The sequence below is a fragment of the Hoplias malabaricus genome, chromosome 6 (genome assembly GCF_029633855.1).
Source record: "Hoplias malabaricus isolate fHopMal1 chromosome 6, fHopMal1.hap1, whole genome shotgun sequence".
Classification (NCBI taxonomy): Eukaryota; Metazoa; Chordata; class Actinopteri; order Characiformes; family Erythrinidae; genus Hoplias; species Hoplias malabaricus.
This window is the reverse complement of record NC_089805.1, coordinates 16,660,649-16,680,219: the sequence shown is the minus strand read 5'-3', so window position 1 is coordinate 16,680,219 and position 19,571 is coordinate 16,660,649. Positions and strand designations below refer to the sequence as shown.

Sequence of the window (19,571 nt, the reverse complement as noted above, 5' to 3'; positions counted from 1 at the left end):
GTGTTTTGATTGGTTTTGTTCATAATTGTGGGACTGCAGTTTTGGGGTGCTCCATCTTGGGAAATGTTTAAAGCGTCATGAGCTTAGCGGGAAATTTACCAGAACAGAGAGAACCTATGCTGTGTCCAAAACTTTGCCCTATTCACTATATAGTGCACTACTTTGGGATTCCGCCATTTTGTAGTAGTATCTGAAACCATAGTGGATCATTTCCAGTTGACTCCCACAATCCCACAATGAATTGCAAAAGACAGTGTACAATGTGCCTGTGCTTAAAATGGCTTCCTATTCACTATATTATTCACTATAAAGTTCACTATTATTAGGGACTGAATTCAGGAGGGAAGTGAATGCTTTAGGACACCATTTCATGTGGGTTTTTACCGAACAACACAGTGGATTATGGGTAATCTGATATCTGTTAGTGTACATGGGATGTACACTACTCTTGGCACTGCATTGTGGGATTGCCCTGATAGCAAGGAGACAGCCAACCACTGTTGACCCACTGAGGGCAAAGTTGAAGGTCCACTAGTGCTTTGCACAGCGTTTTCTGGGCAGACCGCTGGTGATTAAACAGAATTTTAGACAAAATGCCACATTTTAACACTTTTCCATTCACAGTCTAATTTACATTTTTTCCTTCATCAGGTTGTTTTTTTATCCTTTATAAACAATATTAGTAAACAATTTTAATCCACCACAGTTTCAACATTTTTAGCATAATCATTTTATATAAGGCATACTCATTATATATCTCATAGTTGGTAATATTTGTATTAGTTTGTTTTCCAGAATAAAAGTCTCTGTGAATTTAAAATCTGTTGAGGAGATTAAAAATTTGTTATATCCTGTACACAGGAGAGTAATCTGAGTGGTCTGATGGTGGACCAGCAGTGGTTTACAGTCAGTGGTGTGCCAGCCTTTTTATCCCAGTGGACCGATATATGCTCGCGGTCTGGATGTTTGAGTGCACTGAAGATTGTCCACTATGTTTTCGGACCCATAATGCAATACATTGTTTGGTTAAAAACCTGCATGTGGTAGTGTCAGAAATTATTAACTATTCTCCTGAAGTCAGTTCCTTATAATAGTTAAATAATGAGTACTATAGGGTGTAGTGAATAGGGAGCCATTTCGAACACAGTACTGTTCACCAACACCGTGCATATTTCTCACAATTTAATTTCTGGGCTTGGTACACCATTAGTCAAAAGTTCAATGTTAAACGCTGACCCCACTTACATTAAAAATTATGAAAATAACGAGAACCATACGATATACCCGATGTATTGCGGAATCTTTACAGCTCGCTACCATTAGCTAGGACAACCGCGGTCACGCCATCTGCACTTCGCGAAAACGTAGTCACGCCATCTACTAGTGATGTGTCGGTCGCGAACGAACCGGTTCAAAGAGCCGACTCTTGTAAGTGAACGATGAGAGCCGGTTCCTACGACGGAGTTTTAGGGCCACAGCGTTGAAAAAAAAAAGATTCTGAGATTAACGTCAGAATTCCGAGAAAAAAGTCGGAATAATTCTGAGAAAAAAAGTCGGAATAATTCTGAGACAAAATCTCGGAATTATTCGCTGCGTGCAATGGAGCAGACACAGTGTAACTGTGGAATGCAATGTGTTGCTTAAGTTATGCTATGGTATAGATTTCAGGAGTAAACACTCTTCCCTTCCACATCAGGGCCACAGTGTGATAAGTGTTTAAACCCTGAATCAGTGCACAAATTCATAGCATGTAGTTTCACGATACAATTAATGATCACGAAAATGATGGATACAGAACGAGTAGAACTCTGGCGCCCACGAAGCTCCATCGCGTTACGGCTCGGACTCGTACAAAAAACTAAAGCCTTATGCATGAATTATTTATTAAACGCATCCACACGACATGACGCAGCCCTTGACTGAGATGCATAAAGGCTTTAGTTTTTTGTATGAGTCCGAGCCGTAACACGATGGAGCTTCGTGGGCGCCAGAGTTCTACTCTGTTACACTGTGTCTGCTCCATTATACGCAGTGAATTATTCTGAGATTTTTTCTCAGAATTATTCCGACATTTTTTTCTCAGAATTTTTCTGAGACTTTAATCTCGGAATCTTTTTTTTTTTTTTTACCGCTGTGGCCCTAAAACTCCGTCGTAGGTTCCCGTCTAAGACCGAGCCATTTTTTTTCTAAGGCTTGTCATTCAACAAATCAGAGAACAACAAGCAAGCTCCAACCCTCCAACCCTCCAAGCTGAGACACTTGGTTTTCCTGAATGCCAATCTGCTGAAGAAAATGTTAAATCAGTTAAATGTTTGTTGACAGTTGTGGTTGTTTTAATCACTACCGTTGAATGCTGCTGTTTTGCACTTTGCAGATTATTTGTTTATTTTATTACTCAGAAATGAATGATTATTTAATTTATTAAGCTGTTTTGTAATACCTACCTTTTGGGTTCCATTGGCTATATTTCAGAGTTTACAAGTGATTTTTTTATTAAGGTGTTTAAATAAAAGTCCAGTTATTTATACAATTGAATGTGTGAGTGCAATCAGTGAGTTATTACAAGACAGCCATAAAAAAAATTGGCCATTGCAACACTATTTATTATTTTTAATATTGAACAATAATATTTTGTCCATATAGTCATGTAAAATGTAGGTAATATTGTTCTGTACCAGTGGAAATAAGTGGTAAAACAAAGAGCCATTTAGGAGCCGAAAGAGCCAGCTCTTCAAGAAGAGAAGAAGCCAAAAGTGCCGGCTCCCCAAAAAGAGCCGAAATTCCCATCACTACCATCTACACTAGGATTTCCTATGCGCGTCTACATCGCGGTTTACGGTAGAACGTGTGCGAGCGAAAGGGGGGACTGGCAGAAAAGCGCAGATATTGAAAATTCATAAGAAATGGAATTTAAAACATAATTTAATACAGTTAATATTAAAAACAGGCCTGATTGGCTAAAAGAACGGTTTGCAACCCTTAAAAAGTCCAGAAAGATCCATAAAATGGAGGGAATACAGTTTCACTGAAATTAAAATTAAAAATCAAATTGTTACCAGAAAATCTCACTGTTGTATTGAAAAACATGTCCTCAGGTACACAGGGTATAATATTTATGTGTATTTACTGTAAGAATTAGAAGTAATAGGCTTGAAAAAACTCAGATATTAAATTCCATAAAATGGTTAAATCAAACTGTTACCAGACCACTCCACTGCATTCTTGAAGAGCATGTTCTCAGGTATTCAGGGTATAATTTTCATATATTTTTACTGTAGGAATTTGAAGTAATATTATTTGATGATGTTTAATTTACATATATGGACAATTTTGAGTTGTATTAAAGGGTTAAATCAAACTGTTACCAAACCATTCCACAGCAGCCTTGAAGAACATGTTCTAGAGTACCCAGAGAATAATTGTCGTACATTTTTACTGTAGGAATTTGGAGTAATATCATTTCAAACTCATGAATATGCTGTTTGATTTACAAATATTGCAAAATTGTGAGAGCTATTAAAGGGTTAAATCAAACTATTACCAGACCACTCCACTGCAGCCTTAAAGAATATGTTCTCAGGCACTCAGAATATAATTTTCATACATTTTTACTGTAGGAATTTGGAGTAATATTTTTTTCAAATCTCATAAATATGATGTTTAATTTACATGTTTGGCAAATATTGAGTGCTATTAAAGGGTTAAATCAAACTATTACCAGACCATTCCACTGCAGCCTTAAAGAACATGTTCTAGAGTACCCAGATTATACTTTTCATACATTTTTACTCTAAGAATTTGGAGTAATAGCATTACAAACTTCATAAGAACAACAAGACAACTCCACAAATTGCAGAAGCCCATAAAATGGTTAAATCAAACTGTTACCAGACCGCTCCACTGCAGCCTTACAGAACATGTTCTCAGGTACCCATAGAATAATTTTTATATATTTTTACTGTAGGAATTTGGAGAAATATCATTTCAAACTTATAAATATGCTGTTTCATTTACAAATATTGCAAAATTCTGAGTGCTATTAAAGGGTTAAATCAAATTGTTACCAAATTACTTGACTGAAGTCTTGAAGAACATGTTCCAAGGTACCCAGAGAATAATTGTTGTACATTTTTACCATAGGAAATTGGAGTAATATTATTTCAAATCTCATAAATATTATGTTTAATTTACATATGTGGCCAATTTTGAGTGCTATTAAAGGGTTAAATCAAACTGTTACCAGACCATTCCACTGCAGCCTTGAAGAACATGTTCTAGAGTACCCAGATTATAATGTTCATACATTTTTACTGTAAGAATTTGGCGTAATAGCATTACAAACTTCATAAGAATAAAAACACAATTCCATAAATTGCAGAATGCTGAAGGCCATAAAATAGTTAAATCAAACTGTTACCAGACCACTCCACTGAAGCCTTGAAGAACAGGTTCTAGAATACCCAGGGTACAATTGTCATACATTTTTACTGTAGGAATTTGAAGTAATATTATTTCAAATCTCATAAATATTATGTTTAATTTACATATGTGACCAATTTTGAGTGCTATTAAAGGGTTAAATCAAACTGTAACCAGACCATTCCTCTGCAGCCTTGAAGAACATGTTCTAGAGTACCCAGATTATAATGTTCATACATTTTTACTGTAAGAATTTGAAGTAACAACATTACAAACTTCATAAGAATAAGGACGCAATTCTATAAATTGAAGAATACTGAAGGCCATAAAATGGTTAAATTAAACTGTTAGCAGACCACTCCACTGCAGCTTTGAGGGACATGTTCTGAGGTACCCAGGGAATAATTTTCATACATTTTTACTGTAGGAATTTGGAGTAATATTATTTCAAATCTCATAAAAAAAATGTTTAATTTACATATATGGCATTTTTGAGTGCTTTTAAAGCGTTAAATAATACTGTTACCACACTATTCCAATGCAGCCTTGAAGAACATGTTCTAGAGAATAATTTTTACTGTAGGAATTTGGAGTAACAGCATTGCAAAATTCACTAAAATATTATGTTTAATTTGCACATATTGCAAAATTGAGTGCTAATAATGGGTTAAATCAATATGTTACCAGATAATTTACCAGAAAATATCCACTGCAGTCTTGAAGTACATATTCTCAGTTTCCCTGGGTATAATTCTCATAACTTTTTACTCTAGGAATTTGGAGGAATAGCATGGTAAAATTCAGAAAAAAAAATAATAAAATTTTATGAATCTTGTAATGTTTAAGACCATAAAAAGTTTATAGTACTAGGTACTAACTACCAGGGATATGTACTGCATTTACGAAGAACATGGTCTCAGGTAAAAAGTATATGTTTTTTTTTCGGAATAGTAATATTTCACATTTCCCTAAAAATGATGGTTAAATACAATTGTAGTGTTACCAGGGAGCCAAGTGCAGTCTTTAAAACCTTTTTTCTTAGGTACAATGTGCATAAGATTTCATTATCGTTTACTTTTGGTATTGTGGGTAAAAGCAGTTAATGATTATCTCCTGCTAGTAATTCATATTTCCTGAAAATGACAGTTATAAAAGAATTTTAAAAATGTTAAATTCAAAAGATGCTAGAGATCATGTCTGTAGTCTTGAAATTTTGAACTCTTGTATTCAAAATTATTTTAAAAATCAATGTTTTGTGTGTCATAACGGGATTAAATCAAATTGTTATTTGAAAACCCCACTGAAGTATTCTGGAATGTATCCTCATGTACCCAGGGTATAATTGTCATGTAATTCTGTAGGAATTTGTAGTAGTAGGATGTCAAACTATCATTTCTGATCAGTAAATAATCGCATTTATTAACTTATATTTATATATTTTATATTTATGCATTTGGCAGACGCTTTTATCCAAAGTGACTTACAAAAGAGGATCTAACATTCGAACTACAGCACAAATTATACAAAATACCTTACATTAAGTGCAATATACCAGGAAGTAATAAGTGCATTAAAGAAAGACATTCAGTGCAAAAGATACTCTCGGAAGAGCTGGGTTTTCAATGATTTCTTGAATGCAGAGAGGGTTTCTGTTGCTCTGATAGTGCTTGGAAGCTCGTTCCACCAGCGTGGTACCAGAGATGAGAATAGCCTCAACTGACCTGTACGGGGGGTTGGTCGTGTTAGTTGGCGCTCCTTTGAGGAACGGAGAGGGCGGGCGCTAACGTATGGTTTTAAGAGTCTATTGAGGTAGATGGGAGCAGAACCAGTGAATACTCTGAAGGCCATCATTAGTGATTTGAATTTGATGCGAGCAGCTAAGGGTAGCCAATGCAGCTCAACTAATAGGGGCGTGACATGTGCTCTTTTTGGTTGGTTGGTTGAAGACCAGGCGTACTGCCGCATTCTGGATCATCTGTAGCGGTCTCACAGCACAGGCCGGAAGACCTGTCAGGAGGGCGTTGCAATAGTCTAGACGGGAGATTACTAACGTCTGAACGAGGAGCTGTGTTGTATGTTGAGTTAGGTATGGCCTAATCTTCCTTATGTTGAATAGGGAGAAGCGGCACGATCGAGCTACAGCGGTAACGTGATCTGCGAAGGTCAGCTGATCATCAACCATGACACCTAGGTTTCTTACAACCTTGGTGGGAGCCACTGATAGGGACTCTTGCTTGATGCTGATGTTGTGGAGAATAGCTTGCTTGGCTGGGAGGACCAGTAGTTCAGTTTTGGATAAATTCAATTGGAGGTGATGTTCCTTCATCCAGGTAGATACGTCAGAGAGACAGTCAGAGATTCGAGTTGCCACTGAAGTGTCTCCCGGAGGAAAGGATAAATAGAGCTGTGTGTCATAGCAGAAGCCGTGCGAATGTATGATTGGGCCTAGAGAGGTGGTGTACAAGGCAAAGAGGAGGGGTCCCAGCACCGAGCTTTGGGGCACACCTGTGGTGAGGTGGTGTCGCGCTGATGTTTGTCCAAGCCATGACACACTGAAGGATCGTCCAGTGAGATAAGACTCAAACCAGGAGAGTGCATTGTTCCTGAAGCCCATGTCAGTGAGTTTGTTTAGTAAGATGTGGTGGTTGACCGTATCAAATGCTGCTGATAGGTCGAGCAGAATGAGAACTGAGGATTGACCTGTTGCTTTTGCATCTTTAAGAGCTTCCATTACTGACAGAAGTGCAGTTCCGTCGAGTGGCCGCTCTTGAAGCCGGATTGGTTCGAGTCAAGAAGGTTATGTTGGGAGAGGAATTTTGTTGCCTGCTTAAAGACAGCTCTTTCAATGATTTTAGACAGGAAGGGGAGGAGAGAGACTGGTCGGTAGTTCTCTACTATAGAAGGAGCAAGAGCAGGTTTTTTGAGTAGAGGTCTTACTTGAGCTTGCTTGAAGGTGTTTGGAAATGTTCCAGAGGTTAGTGAGGAATTGATTACATGAGTGGCTGCGGACACAATGGACGGGGCTATGGTTTGCAGTAGGGTGGTAGGAATGGGATCCAGTGGACAGGATGTGGGACGGCCACCTCTAAGAAGATTTGATACCTCGTCTTCTGTGAGAGGAGTGAAAGAAGGGAAGGAAGCAGTAGGTTTAGGAGGATTCGAAGGGGGCTAGGGTTAGGGTTAGCTGGAGGCTGTGTAGAAGGGTCAGAAAACCGGCTGCTGATTGCAGCAACTTTGCTGGTGAAGAAGTCAGCAAATGTGTCAGCGGTGAGGTTGGTTGCAGGGGGTGGAGGTGGAGGGTTCAGCAGAGACTTGAAGGTTGAAAACAGCTTCCGGGTGTCAGTAGCATTGTTGATTTTGTCTTGGTAGAATTTCTTTTTTGCAATGGTGACATTTGTTGAGAAGGCTGAGAGCAGGGATTGTAGTTGTGTCAGGTGTGATGGGTCTTTTGTTTTTCGCTACATAAAAAACTAAAAATATGAAAATATGTACTGAATATGAACTGAAAATATGTACTTCAAGACTGCAGTGGACAGTTTCTGGTAAATTATCTGGTAACATATTGATTTAACCCATTATTAGCACTCAATTTTGCAATATGTGCAAATTAAACATAATATTTTAGTGAATTTTGCAATGCTATTACTCCAAATTCCTACAGTACAAATTATTCTCTGGAACATGTTGGAATAGTCTGGTAATTATTCTCTGGAATAATAATTATTCTCTAGTACAAATTATTCTCTGGAAGGCTGCATTGGAATAGTCTGGTAATAGTATGATTTAACGCTTTAATAGCACTCAAAAATGCCATATATGTACAAACCGGATTCCAAAAAAGTTGGGACACTAAACAAATTGTGAATAAAAACTGAATGCAATGATGTGGAGGTGCCAACATCTAATATTATATTCAGAATAGAAAACAAATCACAGATCAAAAGTTTAAACTGAGAGAATGTATCATTTTAAGGGAAAAATATGTTGTTTCAAAATTTCATGGCATCAACAAATCCCAAAAAAGTTGGGACAAGGCCATTTTTTGCTACTGTGTGGCATCCCCCCTTCTTCTTACAACAGCCAACAGACGTCTGGGGACAGAGGAGACAAGTTTCTCAAGTTTAGAAATAGGAATGCTCTCCCATTCATGTCTAATACAAGCCTCTAACTGTTCAATCGTCTTGGGCCTTCTTTGTCGCACCTTCCTCTTTATGATGCGCCAAATGTTCTCTATAGGTGAAATATCTGGACTGCAGGCTGGCCATTTCAGTACCTGGATCCTTCTCCTACGTAGCCATGATGTTGTGATTGCTGCAGAATGTGGTCTGGCATTATCTTGTTGAAAAAGGCAGTGTCTTCACTGAAAGAGATGATGTCTAGATGTTGTTCTAGAACCTGAACATAGTTCTCTGCATTATTGGTGCCTTTCCAGACATGCAAGCTGCCCATGCCACAAGCACTCATGCAACCCCATACCATCAGTGATGCAGGCTTCTGAACGGAGCGTTGATAACAACTTGGGTTATCCTTGTCCTCTCTGGTCCGGATGACATGGCGTCCCAGTGTTCCATAAAGAACTTCAAATCGTGACTCATCTGACCACAGAACAGTCTTCCATTTTGCCACACTCCTTTTTAAAAGACCCCTGGTCCAGTGCAAACATCTGAGCTTGTGGAGCTTGCTTAGAAATGGCTTCCTCTTTGCACTGTAGAGTTTCAGCTGGCAACGGCAAATGGCACGGTGGATTGTGTTCACTGACAATGCTTTCTGGAAGTATTTCTGAGCCCATTCTGTTATTTCCTTGACAGTGACATTCCTGTTTGAGGTGACGTTTAAGGGCCCGGACATCACGGACATCCAGTAATGTTTTACGGCCTTGACCCTTACGCACAGCAAATGTTCCAGATTCGCTGAATCTTTTGATGATGTTATGCACGTTTGATGATGATAACTTAAAAGTCTTTGCTATTTTATGCTGGGTAACACCATTCTGGTATTGCTGCACTTTCTGGTATTGCATCTTTCAGCGCAACAATGGTGGAATTGGTGATCCTCTTACCATCTTGGCTTCAGAGAGACACTGACACTCTGAGAAGCTCTTTTTATACCCAATCATGTTGTCAATTGACCTAATTAGTGTTAATTGGTCTTCCAGCTGTTTGTTATATGCTCAATTTCCTTTTTCCAGCCACTTATTGCTACTTGTCCCAACTTTTTTGGGATTTGTTGACACTGTGAAATTTTGAATCACCATATTTTTCCTTTAAAATGTTACATTTACTCAGATTAAACTTTTGATCTGTCATCTATGTTCTATTACGAAGAATATATTGACATTTGCCATCTCCACATCATTGCATTCAGTTTTTGTTCACAATTTGTTTAGTGTCCCAACTTTTTTGGAACCCGGTTTGTAAATTAAACATCATTTTTATGATGATTTTAAAATAATATTACTCCAAATTCCTACAGTAAATATGTATGAAAAGTATAATCTGGGTACTCTAGAATATGTTCTTCAAGGCTGCAGTGGAGTAGTCTGGTAACAGTTCGATTTAACCCTTTAATAGCATTCACAATATCACAATATGTGCAAATTAAAAAGTTTTACTGAATTTGCAATGCTATTACTCCAAATTCCTACAGTAAAAATGTATGACAATTGTACCCTGGGTACTCTAGAACATGTTCTTCAAGGCTGCAGTGGAGTGGTCTGGTAACAGTTTGATTTAACCATTTTATGGCCTTCAGCATTCTGCAATTTATGGAATTGTGTTTTTATTCTTATGAAGTTTGTAATGCTATTACGCCAAATTCTTACAGTAAAAATGTATGACCATTATAATCTGGGTACTCTAGAACATGTTCTTCAAGGCTGCAGTGGAATGGTCTGGTAACAGTTTGATTTAACCCTTTAATAGCACTCAAAATTGGCCACATATGTAAATTAAACATAATATTTATGAGATTTGAAATAATATTACTCCAAATTCCTACAGTAAAAATGTACGACAATTATTCTCTGGGTACCTTGGAACATGTTCTTCAAGGCTTCAGTGAAGTGGTTTGGTAACAATTTGATTTAAACCTTTAATAGCTCTCACAATTTTGCAATATTTGTAAATGAAACAGCATATTTATGAGTTTGAAATGATATTACTCCAAATTCCTACAGTAAAAATGTATGACAATTATTCTCTGGTACTCTAGAACAGGTTCTTCAAGGCTGCTGTGGAGTGGTTTGGTAACAGTTTGATTTAACCCTTTAATAAAACTCAAAATTGTCATATGTAAATTAAACATCATCAAATAATATTACTTCAAATTCCTACAGTAAAAATGTATGAAAATTATACCCTGAGTACATGAGAACATGCTCTTCAAGAATGCAGTGAAGTGTTCTGGTAACAGTTTGATTTAACCATTTTATGGAATTTAATATCTGAGTTTTTTTCAAGCCAATTACTTCTAATTCTTACAGTAAATACACATAAATAGTATACCCCGTGTACCTGAGGACATGTTTTTCAATACAACAGTGAGATTTTCTGGTAACAATTTGATTTTTAATTTCAGTGAAACTGTATTCCCTCCATTTTATGGATCTTTCTGGACTTTTTAAGGGTTGCAAACCGTTCATTTAGCCAATCAGGCCTGTTTTTAATATTAACTGTATTGAATTATGTCTTACATTCCATTTCTTATGAATTTTCAATATTTGCGCTTTTCTGCCAGCCCCCCTCTCGCTCGTTCTACCGTAAACCGCGATGTAGACGCGCACAGGAAATCCTAGTGTAGATGGCGTGACTGCGTTTTCGCGAAGTGCAGATGGCGTAACCGCGGTCCAAAACACTATTGGGGGGGATGCAGATTTCACAGACGACTACAGTGAAAGCACAGAAAAGGGCCTTTATCACAAAAAGCAAATCCTACAAAAAAAGGGTGTGTGTGGGTTTATTCGTCGTGACGAGTTTTGTGTGGAGCGCAAGAAACGCAATTAATTGACTCTTACATAACCAACAAAACATTGCACACACACACACACAGGGAGGATGTTCAAAGATTAGAGAGAACAACAGGTTAAACCCTGAATGTTTTCCGAACTCCAGCAGTCTGTTAATCTTTAGCGAGGTAATGTGGAATAAACGCGAATCAGGCTTCTACAATAAGGTCAGGAAAACATATTGAATAAGAAGCGTCCGTCGGAATCGTTTGAACCAATCTGGTGTGAAATAAAACATCCATATAATGGTGTTAAATGATATTATCATCATGTATGTTATATATCCTTATCACAGTAACATCCAAACCCGAGCACGACATACAAAACGAAGCCTCTGTCTTGAACGTACACAGAACTCGACAGTTTAGCAGCCATACAGGCTAATTAAAGCCGTCCTACCGTGTGCGTAAAGCCACAACCTCAGTAGATCCTTTTCGCCTCGTAACGATAGCTAAATGAATTCTGATTTCTGCGAGCAGTACGTGTCACCGAAACTTCTTAACTTTTGGAAGCCAGAGTTGCGCTCCTCTCTTCTACTCACTTTCTCGGTCCGTTATCCAATGAAAGAGCGTTGTGATGCCTCGGGCTCCGCCCACAAAGACCAGACAGCTGATCAAAACTGCAGTGTAATGTCCACTGACCGGCACGTCTCCAGTGTGACTGACAACTGCAGGTGAAAGCGGTCGACTGTGCAGCGCTTGACTTGTTCAATGACTTGAGAGAAACCTAAGCATATATCCCAACATAAATGGAGCCTAAATATAGGTAGGCTTTCTCAACTGGTTTATCGACACATTTACCTAGTCAGGTTTATATTTGTTTGGGGTTTCCCATGGGACTGTCCCTTCCCAATAATCTTGTCCTCCCATTGCATGAGTAGCCTCTCTCAATCAGCAACATACAGCAATCCATAGGATATCACAGCTGAATACCAAGAGACTGGAAAAAAAGGTTTGGTAGGTCAATTTGCAGTCATCAATTTGAAATCTATTAACACTATGGGCAAGGCAAGGAAAAGCAAGGCAAGTTTATTTACAAAAAAAAACATTTTAATTAAAAGCAAGAATAAAAATCATTAAATCCATTAAAACAATTAAAATAGTGCAATAAAAGGAAATACATAAAAAAGAGTAAGAGAAAGCATGATAAAAATGATTAAAACAATTTCAAATGATAAAATAAATAAAATAACTAAAGTGATGTTAGAGAATACAAAGTGCAGAGTATTTTAAACTGTAAGCCTGCTTAAACAGGTATTGTGATTTAAAAGTGTCTAAAGTCAGGGCTCTACTAATACTCTCAGTCAGCTGGTTCCATTTAAGAGCAGTATAGTAGCTAAATGTTGCTTCTCCATGTTTAGCTTTCACCTGAGGCAGGACTAACTGACTAGTTCCTAAAGATCTGAGAGCTCTGCTCAGCTCATATCTCTGTAGCAGATCTGATAAATACGCTGGTCCTACCCCATTAACACACTTATAGACCAGTAATAATATCATAAAGTCTATTCTGTAACAGACTGGTATCCAGTGTAAGGATTTGAGAATGGGGGTGATGTGATCTCTTCTTTTGCTCCGAGTGGGAACTCTGGCAGCTGCATTTTGAATCAGCTGAAGCTGTTTAATGGTCTTTTTTGGAAGTCCAGTTAAGAGACCATTACAGTAATTAATCCTGCTAGAAATAAAATTGTGGATAAGTTTCTCTAGGTCTGTTTTTGTCAGAAAATCTTGAAGACTCAACTATAACATCTTATGGTCAATGGTATCAAAGGCAGCACTGTGGTCAAGAAGTAATAGAAAAGTTACTTTTCTAGCCTTAAGCGAATGTCATTAATTACATTAATCAATTCTGTGATTAGATTGGAACCCAGACTGGAATTTGTCTAGGCTACTGTTTATGGACAAGAAACTAGTGATTTGCCTGAAAACTATTTTCTCAATGATTTTGCCAATGAACAGTAAATTAGAAATTGGTCTGTAGTTACTTATATGAGATTATAATTACTAATTACTAAAGTTTTACTTTATTTACTTTATTACTAAAGTTTTCTTTTTAAAAAAGAGGCTTTATAACTGCAGTTTTCAATGAGCTCAGAAAGACCCCCGACATGAGTGAGGTGTTTACAATGTAGAGTATGTCTGGTGCTATAGTGTGAAACACACTCTTTAAAAATTTGGTTGGTAGTGTGTCAAGACTGCAAGTGGATGGTTTGAGATGACTAACTGTGTCAATTAAAATTTAATTATTAACAGTACTGAACTCTGACATTTTAACTAAGGTGTCTTTATGAGGAGATGGAGAGGGTACAGACTCATTGTTGGATATGGATGTATTAATTGCTTGTCAGATATTCTGGATTTCAGTATAAAGCCTGCAAACTCATTACATCATTCATTCATTCATTCATTCATTCATTCATTATCTGTAACCGCTTATCCAATTCAGGGTCGCGGTGGGTCCAGAGCCTACCTGGAATCATTAGGCGCAAGGCGGGAATACACCCTGGAGGGGGCGCCATTCCTTCACAGGGCAACACACACACACACACACATTCACTCACACACTCACACCTACGGACACTTTTGAGTCGCCAATCCACCTGCATCGTGTGTTTTTGGACTGTGGGAGGAAACCAGAGCACCCGGAGGAAACCCACACAGACACGGGGAGAACAGAGAGTGTGTACTCGCTGTAACATGCTGTTAAAGGCCAAGAGAGTCAAATATGGCTTGTAGTTCCTTGGCAACACTGTCCTTGTCAATATGCATGTTAAAGTCACCAGCAAAAATAAGATGGTCAAAGTCAGTAAAATTAAAAGACAACATCTCTGTATATTCATCAATAAAATTAGCACTGTACTTGCTGAGACCTGTAGACAGTTACTAAAAATATCTGTGGTGTCCCTTTCAGAACTGCACAAAGGTACTCAGAGGTACCTGAACTCCCTGTTCTTTCTCTATCGTATAAGTACTGGAATGGGAGAGATTACAGGCACCAAGGGTCCAAGCTTGTTTTGAAAACATGTACTGCTGACATCATCAATGCAGCAGCCAGGACCCAAAAACATCACTTTTCCTTGCCTTTATCAGCTGACAGAGCTGTTTGGAGCTCCTGCTAGCAATGGGGCTGTGAGCGAAGCTGCCTTTCCAGGGGTCAAGGGGATTGTCTCTTTCTTTGAGGTGGTCTAGGTAGTGATGGAGCATAATCTTTCTTAAGGGACAGTCTGGGGGACTGCAGTGGGGATGTGGCAGTAGATGAGAGTGGAATAGAAGCTGGGGTAGTTCTTCTCTACACCTGAGGGCTGGCTGACAGGCAAAGTGACAGCCATGTCCCAGCCGATACCAGCTTCTCCACAGCTGCTGGGTGGTTCAGGTGGGGTGATGTGTGTGTGTATGGGAGGTGGGGGTGGGGTAGATGACATGGAGAGTTCCTTTTGGAGTTATGGTGTCTGGCAGCTGATAGAATTGATCATTGCCACTCATGTCCAGTGTCTGCTGCTCCCTCAGGTCGTCCTCAGTGAGGGGAGGATGTTCTGGCTCTGAAATGGAGTCACCATCTTGTACAGTAGAGTTCCTGGATGTTGGTGCTGATGTGCCACCACCAAGAGAAGTGGATAAATTGCACACTGCGAAAATTAGGTTGTCTGTCAGAAATTTAACACCACTCTTGTTTGTGTGCGGTCCATCTCTCCTAAAAAGTTTTCTCTTCCCAAAGAACAAGTTAAAGTTGTCAATGAAGTCCAGTCCATTTGACCTGCAGCTTTTCTGTAGCCAGGTGTTTAATCCCAGTAACCCTGAGAACATATTGGTGCCTCCTGCAGGTAAAGGGTTACTGATGAAAGATTGTATGTTGAGCTTGCTGAGTGTGTTACAGAGGTTATTAAAGTCTCTTTGTAAAACTTCAGACTCCTGCTTGACACTATCATTCTTTCCAACATGTACAATAATCTGCTTCACATTTGTGTACTCAGAGAGTACAGCAAGAAGCTTTGCACTAAGTTCAGAGACTTTGATGTTCAACTCACATCAAACTATGAGTTTTGGGTTTGTTACCAGCGTCATCTCCAAAGATCAGGGCGTCTGCTGTATGTTTGTTGTGGTGTTGTGATCGGCTGACACTTCTGGCACTTTCTGTGTTGTGTTCACTGCGTTTGTGATTCTAATGAAGGCATGCAGTGGTTTAAATAAATTTTTCTGCTGAAGTGAGTAAGACCAATATTCTGGTCTTGTTCTGGGCTGTGATTTCTGAGCAGCAGTGTTAGGTTTAGCAGCTAAATTTCCTGGACCGGCTTTGGTACCAGGAGTAGAAAACGAGACTACAGAGCTATACAAAGCTTGGCATTTGGGTCTAGCTTTAACTTGCTCCCTTTACTCGCAGTGTTGCCATCCACAAGATCCTCTGGTCTGGTTAGATTCTGTCCACTTTTCTGTTAAGTCCTGAGCCCGCTGTCTGCTGCCCAAAATTCCACTTACTGTTACTCCTCGCACAGTGCTGAAATGCCAGTTCTTTCACTCTGATAGCAGGCTCAGAAAATCCCTTTCCAAAGCTGTAATTCTCAGTAGAAGTCTATAACAATTCTGACAGCACATGTGTTGAAAAAAATGATGAGGCATTTCACAAAGTTTCTTTCACTGTAGCCTGTTGAAACTGCCCTGGTTGTTAGAACAGCCCTGGTTCCTAGAGCAATCACACTACTTTAAAAAGTATCAAAAGCAGAAAATGTCCAATTATGGCAGAGGCGATTGCTCTAAGACTGCAAGGGAAGCTCAGCTTCTCCTAAAATGTCAAAAAATAAATGATCAAATATATACTGTTGGGTGTACATGTCATTGAATAAATATGCACTACAACCCGCTCAACTTTTGTTCAGAAACTCCTTCTTATCACTAGTAAAGACGCGGCTTTCCTCTCAATCATTCCCGCAGCTTCAGAGTGCTTTAATAGTGTGGACGCCGAGCATCCACATAGTTCAATTTCGAAGCAGCGAAGTGCAGCGAAACGAGATGAGTCATAGGATAAATGCTGGGCTTTGTCCCGCCCATCGGACGCTCAGCGTCTCTGGGGGTCTATGGGCCAGTGGGCTGGCCTCGGCTGGCCGGGACGCTCAGCTTCTGCATGATGATTGGATGATCTTTCTGAGGCTGAATCCCTTTTTGATTGACAGCGAAATGAACGAATCAGCTATCCTGTGGTGTAAAGATCCGTGGGAGCATTACATTTTCATTCTGTTCTGAGTTGAACCGGAGACTTTCTTAATCCTAAATGCATTTTCTTTGTTAAAAACATCTAGCGACAAACCGAGCTTCTATTTCTGGTGGGGTTTCTTGTTGCTGCTCGTTATTGACTTCTATCACTCTTTCTGACTTCTATCACAGTTTCTGTACAGCAGGTGCTGCTGAGCCCCTCCACCGTCACAAAGCACTCACAGGCGGACACACTTCACTTGGGCCAAGGCCGTTTAAGCAGCCTAGCTCTGCTGGCCATTGAGAGTACACTAGTCAAATCCCTGGAAATGACGCCTTGTTGGTACGACAGGGTCACAGATCATTTTCTTGAAAAGGAAAGGAGGGTAGAATTTACGTATAAATAAACAACACATTTTAAGATGTAGGCCGAAATTGAGCTTCCCCTCCTTGAAAGACCAGCATCTGCCACTGAATTATGGCTTCATAGTTCTGCTGACTTGTGTATATTTAAAAGCTCAGATACTCTATCACAGAAAAACAAGGAGGTTTTGACACCAAAAAGGAGAGAAATAATAGAACCTCCTGGGTTCCCGCTATGGAAGACATTCTAGAAAAAGCTGGACTTAATATATATGTGGGGGCTGCTGTGAATGATCCATAGCTGTTTTCTGCAAATAGAGGTAAAGTGTGGCGTGTGCTGAGAGATACATTTCAGACAACAGTGCCTCCTGATAATATTCTGCTTCTGAGTGGTCCAAAGTTATTTTGTCTATTGAAAGTAAATTTAGCATTTCCTTTGGAAATCAAGGTCCCAGAGTCTGGAGGAAGAGGGGAGAGGCACAGAATCCATGTTGCTTGAGGTCCAGTGTAAAGTTTCCACAGTCAGTGATGGTTTGGCGTGTCATGAAGTCTGCTGGTGTTGGTCCATTGTGTTTTCTGAGGTCCAAGGTCAATGCAGCCGTCTACCAGCATGTTTTAGAACACTTCATGCTACCTGCTGCTGACCAACTTTATGGAAATGCACATTTCATTTTCCAACAGGACTTGGCACCTGCACACAGTGCCAAAGCTACCAATACCTGGTTTAAGGACCATGGTACCTCTGTCCTTAATTTGCCAGCAAAATCACTTGACCTTAACACAACTTATTGTGAAGAGGAAGATACAATATGCCAGACGCAACAATGCAGAAGAGATGAAGACCACTATCAGAGCAACCTGGGCTCTCATAACACCTGAGCAGTGCCACAGAATGATTGACTCGCCGCATTGCTGCAGTAAGTCAGGCAAAAGGTAAGATAGCCCCAACTAAGTACTGAATGCTGTACATACTCATACTTTTCATGTTCATATATTTCAGTTGTCCAGCATTTCTAAAAATCATCTTGTTGCATTGGTCTTAAGTAATATTCTAATTTTCTGAGATACTGAATTGGGGTTTTTTATTAGTTGTCAGCTATAATCAACAAATTAAAAGAAATAAACACTTGAAATAGCAGTCTGTGTGAAATGAATGAGTATAATATACTCATTTTCACTTTTAAATGGAACTACTGAAATAAATAAACATTTTCATGATATTCTAATTTTATCACCAGCACCTGTATGTGTCCGATACAAGGCTTATACTCCAAAATCTGTACTCAGATGATCACTGGACACATCTTCTCAGGTGTCTTCTTTTTCTTGAATGCAATGCATATTTATGGACAAACTTAGAGATAGGGGGCTTTTATAATGGCCTTTTGCACAGTAAAATGAACATTTAGCTACTATTGGACAGACCTTATACCATTACAGAGAAAAATATACTAATTGACAGGCCATGAATTTACTAATGGACACATTTCATTCATCAGAACAATTCATCCACATAAGTAAAGGGATGTTTTCACAAGAGATATGAAGAATTTTAAAAATCGGATTTATAGGTCACATGGGGCTGAGACTGTTCTGGACATTTTGATATAAAACATGTGGGCGTTATGTTATAATATAAATCTTCAAAGGCTTTAAAGAAAATTTGCAAAGATTGAGAAAATTTCCTTAGACCTCAAAGGGTTAAATGTAACTTTGATTCCAAGTTCCGGCTTATTGAATAAGAATTTATAAATATATTATAAAATGTTAAGTAGAACTCACTTTACATAAGGGCCATTGAAAACATACATAAAAGTGTCATAACAGTGTCATGGTATTTGAATAAGAATTCATAAATAATTAGAAACCAAAAACACACATTGGTAGGTGGATTGGCGACTCAAAAGTGTCCGTAGGTGTGAGTGAATGTGTGTGTTTGTCTGTGTTGCCCTGTGAAGGACTGGCGCCCCCTCCAGAGTGTATTCCCGCCTTGCGCCCAATGATTCCAGGTAGGCTCTGGACCGACCGCGACCCTGAACTGGATAAGCGGTTACAGATAATGAATGAATGAATGAATGAAATAATTAGAAAGAGTAAACTAGAACTCTAATTAAGGGCCAGCGAAATCACACTCCCAGCACTACACACACACCTATATACTTACAGAACATTCAGGCGTTTTAAAATGTTTCATCTACTATACCATGCAAAAATCACAGACCACACTTTAATTATTATTATTATTATTATTGAAAATATTGTGCTCCAACATCCACACCCATTTGTCAGGAGTGTAGAAAAATATGCATTCAATACTGAATATATTGAATAAAAGCTATTAGTGTGTGTACTTAGATTCTTACAGGTCTTACTATATATTGCATTGAAATACTGTATATCTCTGGGAAAAGAATAAGTTTAACATTGTGATGTTTCTACCCTCTGGCACATTGTGAAACTGTTTACAGCAAAGCATCAGCAGACAAAAGAGTAGGCATACATATGGAAGCATTTCAATGACAAAAGTTTTTGAAGTAAAAGAACAGGCTGAATGAATACTTACTGAATTACAAATGGCTTATTATGCGTGCAATTTAAACAGTTTG

At 38.8% G+C, this 19,571-nt stretch overlaps 1 protein-coding gene across 3 annotated transcripts in view; it reads right to left on the bottom strand.

The window, feature by feature from the left end:
- pbxip1a (pre-B-cell leukemia homeobox interacting protein 1a) overlaps positions 1–11,951 on the bottom strand; it is a 48,738-nt gene extending 36,787 nt beyond the window's left edge. The window contains exon 1 of one of the 3 annotated variants that reach the window (XM_066674478.1): positions 11,822–11,951. The gene's annotated coding sequence lies outside the window, so the exon portion shown is untranslated. Of the gene's footprint in view, positions 1–1,245; positions 1,345–11,821 lie in introns of those variants that run through there. The other 2 variants (XM_066674479.1, XM_066674482.1) reach the window with 2 other exon arrangements.
- Between the last annotated feature and the right edge of the window lie 7,620 nt (positions 11,952–19,571).